Source organism: Rhipicephalus sanguineus, chromosome 8, assembly GCF_013339695.2.
Source record: "Rhipicephalus sanguineus isolate Rsan-2018 chromosome 8, BIME_Rsan_1.4, whole genome shotgun sequence".
NCBI lineage: Eukaryota > Metazoa > Arthropoda > Arachnida > Ixodida > Ixodidae > Rhipicephalus > Rhipicephalus sanguineus.
The window spans coordinates 128101164-128106940 of record NC_051183.1 but is presented as its reverse complement, the minus strand read 5'-3'; positions in this window follow the sequence as shown (position 1 = coordinate 128106940).

Here is a 5777-nt window from a genome sequence, read left to right as displayed (position 1 = left end):
ACGTCGTCTGACTGAGTCGATGATCGCGCTGACGATGGCGCAGTCGATACATGCATTCAAGCCAATGAGCGCTTGGCGTCCCTTCTTGACGATGAAGAAAAAAGTGTCTCTCGTTGTGCTTTTTAACTGATGTGCTTTCTTGGGGACACCCAGGTGCTTGATCTACGACCCCTTGTAGGCAGTCAGTATAACGCGGTTGGGTTCGACGTGCGCCGAAAATTGCTGAGAGGGATCAAGCAGACCTGAGAACCTGTATCGACTTGGAAATTCATTTGACGACCAGATATGGCCCCACACGCTTTCCTGTCTTTCCCAGGATTCGCGGTTATTCCACGGATGCTGACGTGAATGACATCGGAGCATTCTTCACGATTTTCTTGAATGTCGTTGACTTGCGGACTCTTGCAGCACGATGAAAAGTGATTCTTCTTGTTACATTCATAGAATGTTTTCCGTAGGCTGACCATTGACGCAGTGCGCGCATCTACAGTTGAAACCCGCAATAACGAAAGCGGCGGGGAAAGCACAGAATTTCGCTCTGCGGGAATTTCGTTGGCGCGAGAATGCGGCAGAAAAGACATCGAATTTACAAAAAACACATTTTCTTTCCAAAAGTCAGTAAGTTTGCTTTGGCGGACCTTACCATGCAGCAATTTTATGCCTCTCGATCGGGAATCTCATTTGCCACGGCACAAAGTTCACCCCATGCATTGGTCAGTGACGGCGGCGCTGCGCTGTCGCCAGTACCGTCATCAAGTGCGCCTAAAGGCGCACTTGATGACGCCTGTCTTCTGGCTCCGCTGGATCAGCGTGGATCAGCTCAGAATCATGGACAGCGAGCTGCACGCAACGCCGAAGTCTTCACATGCGATCATGCGTGCGGAAAGCCGACAAAGCTAAACACAGCGCCAAGCCAACGAACGAAACTCCACGAAGAATGTGGATTTGGCTACGTTGTCCGCGATAACGAGCAGGTGTTTCGGCAAGCCATCACCATCATCATTGTCGCCAGCTTTATTTTATTTTGTAAACAATGATGGCGGCTGCTTCTCAAGTGCGCTGCAGCGATAGTTTTGGACAATTTAAGTGTAGCACTAATGCATTTCTGCAGTTTTCCAATGTAGTTAATGTTGCGAGAGTAGATTATTTGCGCACTCGTGTTTCAAAAATTTCGTTAATGAGAAACTGCGGTATGAATATCTTTCGTAGTCCCGAGTTGCGAAATGCATTGACTCCTATGGGCGTTCACCGGTGCTCCGAAAATATTTCGTTGCGGTGGGAATTTCGTTCCCTCGAGATTTCTTTATGGCGCGTTTCGAATCTATCTATCTATCTATCTATCTATCTATCTATCTATCTATCTATCTATCTATCTATCTATCTATCTATCTATCTATCTATCTATCTATCTATCTATCTATCTATCTATCTATCTATCTATCTATCTATCTATCTATCTATCTATCTATCTATCTATCTATCTATCTATCTATCTATCTATCCGTGGCGCAATACTCCGTCATAACTGTTCGCTTAGCAGCGCGACACTTCAGCTGATGCAGGGAACAACGATCGTCATGCGTTCATATTCACCATAGACGACTCGAAGGCGAAAGCCATCTTCTTCCTTTTCTTCTCAGTCAATGTATGCATCCTCCCACACCGCCCTCCGAAAGCTTTGTGCACTGACGGTCGACGGTCAATTTTCGCTCCTTATGAGGCATCTAATACCCTTGTTACACAGACAGCCTAAACCTCGGTTAGCGTAACCGCGGTTACGCATAACCGCGGTTTGCTTACGTTGCACGGTATGCGAAACCGCGGTTATGTTGCTAACCGCGGTTGTACCAAACCGAGCTTGCCGACCTCGGTTTGGCAGTTAACCGAAAAAATGGCGGCCTCCATGGAGGACGTGTGCACGCCGGCGAGCGTTCGTGAAAAACGAATTGGACTGCAAGAACCACGGAAAGCCTGATTAGGCCTTGGGAAAACAATTTGCATCATCTGTGGAGCACCTCAAGGAATTCGAAAGTGGACGCGGAAATAACAGCCGAGTGGAACGCCGGACTGCCGCCAGACGCAGAGCCATTCACGCCAAAGCAAGTCCGCTTTAACCGAGGACGCTTGTGCGCTGTGTAACATCGGCGAACTGTGGTTGGTGCTAACCGTGGTTGGTCGTAACTGCGGTTAGCTTGCCTGTGTAACAACGGTATAAGGCTTTCGCCTGACACACACAGACGCACCTTCGGTCGCGAGATGCTTGATCCAAACTGGCCGTTGTCTTGGTTGTCTCTCCCGCCAGTCAGTGATGTTCCGTCCTGCGTCGATGAATTCCCATTGACAGGCATTAAAATGGCCTAGTTCAGGCATTTTGTCCCGCTTGGATCGATACAAATCTTGGCATAATTCTCTGCACACATAGAGTACCAATATATATATAGCTGTGGTGCGCATGAAATGCCGTACGCACGCATTTGTGTAGACATGGCCGCTGAATAAAAAGAAAACTTTTATTATTTTTTAGTGAGTGCCATGGTCTTGTTCAGTCCCGAAACGTAGATTCAAATGCTGTGCAGCATCTTTTGCAGTGTGCTCGGTAGGCACGCAGCAGCAACACTTGCACCAAGATGCGCTGAGTGGCATATGCATCGAATAACGACCACATGTTTATGGACTTCTATCAGGCGGGTAATTACAGAGTTATGCTTTCCCACCATAAAGCTGGCGTTATCTGATGCAAGCCCGATGACAATTTTTTTGTCGAATGCCTCTGTTTTCCAGGCACTCTTCTAGGGCTGACAACACACTTTGAGCTGTTCCGTCAGCAGCATTAACTTGAACAAGTTGCGACAAATCTTTCTTCACTTTTACCGAAGTCTTGTCTACTAGCCACACAGAGACACACAGTTGTTCTGGCTGCTGATATCGGTGGTTTCACAGATTAAAATGAAAAACTCTGTTTCTCGCAACGCTTGAACTGATTCCTCAGTCTCAACAGTTGCGAAAATGTTCTTCACAATTTTAGTACAATTTATCGGCGCAAGGCCTCCAGAGCTACCACTTTGGATGGAGAAATTTCTTTCAACAGCGGCACACGTTTATGAGCCACTTCGAATATGTGGTGGTTTCCGTAGCGAAGAACACTGTCAGTTTGATTTCCGCCGTCTTTACCAGGTGATTTTCAGCATAGGCTTTCTCAAACGTAGCACTTATCAACAGCGTTTCGTTGATAGATGTCATAGCCGTCTGGTGTCTCGCGGTTTTACCATGTTTTAGATGATCACTCTTACAGCATTTAAATATCACGCCCCAGGCTTCGCACTTCACTTCTGTAGTCGCGTGCTCTACAAGCCAGCCTTTAAGTTCCGGCATGCTGAGCCACTCCAATCGAAACAGCTTCACGAATTTTCTTCCCGCTTGTTTTGTCCATTTCGGATCTGATTTTCCGGCGCCGTCATTTGTGTTGTCATTAGAGTCCATGACTGCTCACAAAACAGCCGACGCGGCCAACACGTGGAACAAAAGAAGATTGCTGCTTTTTTTGTAGCGTTTGGTACACTTTCCTAGCAGGAGCCGGTTTCGCGTTGAGCGTCATGAGCAGTGCTGCGCATGCGCGAGGATCAGTGATATCACACAGCTGGGTCACCGGAGCTGGCATCTCGCGCGCTCTCCGACACCGGCGCGCGTGGGTCGCCGCGGCCGGTCTGCACCGCATTCGAGTGGAGTGGAGTGACGTCGTAGACACAGTGGCGCCAGCGCACGCTCAGCTATTCGCCTTCGCTGTGCTGTGGCCGTCTGATACCGCGCCAGGGCTGCTTGATAGCACCTCTGACTGGCGTTTGCACGTGGGTAACGCCATTGAGAATGAGAGCGCAAATGCTGCTCGACGGCGCAGAAGAGCCGGGAAGCTTATCTCATCGGATCCCGAAGTAGTTGCCTGGCAATTAGCGGTTACTGTGTTGGGGCCATAGAGACGGCAGAGTGTTAGTTCACTCACCACCGAGCCCTCTTTGTGGAAATAGAGAAGCAACCTGACGTTGAGCGAAATAAATATGCATGTGCCACATAATTCGTATACCGTGTGTGTATGATTGGAGCAGCAGTAAGCATGACAATCAAGCTAATACTAGACAATGTGGAAAGCTAAGAATAAAGCTAAGAATTCCTGCATGGGTGTTCTGCATGAATTACACAACTACCTTGTCGCGCATGTAAAGCCTGAGGATCGGATAATTCTTGCTGGAGATTTTAATTTGCCTCATGTTAATTGGCCATTTTTCTCTTTGCAACAACCTAACTATAAAATTGGTGAAAGAATGATCGATATAGCGTTTTCTTTTCACATGATGCAAATCGTTGTTGAATTCACTCGAATACAGGCAAACTCTAGTTCAATTCTAGATCTCTTTTTCATTAGTGGCTCAATATCTGCTCAAGCTAGCTGCTCTGTTCTCCCTGGAACATCTGATCATCAGGCTGTGATACTTATGCTTTCTGATGTTGTTTTAAAGTAAAAATTGCAAGAGGGTCTCGTTCCCGAACATTTCACTTGCAAATGACACTTCAATATTGAACTTGCTATCATTTGAATTTGATTTTTTTTCTAGTTGCACTGGTGATATTCATTATTTGTGGAAGCGTTTCAAGGACCTTATTAATGAGTGTATTGAAAGATTTGTTGCACGCATTGTAAAGAAATCGAGAGGAAAGCACCCCTGGATTTCTCGGGAAACGTTGCAGTTGCGAAGACGGCTCAAACGTTTAAAAATCAGAGACGGTACTCGAAAGACGTAGGTATACTGTAGCAAAGAATTTCTGAACTTGCTTCTCAAGTGAAAGCAAATGTATTGTCTGTCAAGGAACGCTACTATGGCCAACAACTTCCGAATCTCATGTCTCCGTCTCCCGAGAGGTTCTGGAGTTTAATTTCGCCTAGTACTCTGAATACTGATGTTTTTGAAATTGATGGTGTAGAAACTAGTGATTCCTGTGTCATTTCTAATGCTTTCAATAATCATTTTAAATCTGTTTTTACGAGGGATAACGGAGTCCTGGAAACATTTGATGTGGCAAGCCCACCCTTATCGGATATTGTCATAAGTGAAGATGGAGTTTTTAATTTGCTTTTGAAACTTGATGTTAAAAAATCTTCAGGTCCTGATGGAGTACCGAATGAGTTCTTAAAACGCTATGCAGAATGGGTTTCAAAGTACCTAACAATTCTCTTTTCTAAATCTCTGAAAGATGGTCAAGTTCCCGATGACTGGGTAACTGATAAAGTCAAGCCCCTACATAAGAGTGGAAATCTTCATTCTCTTGCTAACTCTCGGCCGATCTCATTATTTCAACTTCCTCTAAACTACTTGAGCATATAATACATAAGCATATTACAGAGTTCCTAGATAAGCACAATGTTTTGTCAGGTTCACAACACGGATTCAGGAAAGAATTTCCTAGTTGTACTCAGCTGGTGACTACTGTTCATGATTTCGCACTATCTATAAATTCCGGAAAACAGGTAGATGCAATTTTTATCGATTTTGCTAGAGCTTTCGATATCGTCTCTCATAATAAATTACTCTTCAAATTGGACTTAATTCTTAAAAATACTCAGCTTCTAAACTGGATTTCAGGTTATCTTTCGAATCCAAAACAGTACGTCTTTTTCAATGATCATTGTTCTCGTACAGTACCGGTTGACTCGGGTGTCCGCCAAGGCTGTGTGCTCGGGCCCCTCCTCTTTTTGTTGTTTATAAATGATATATCACATGATATAC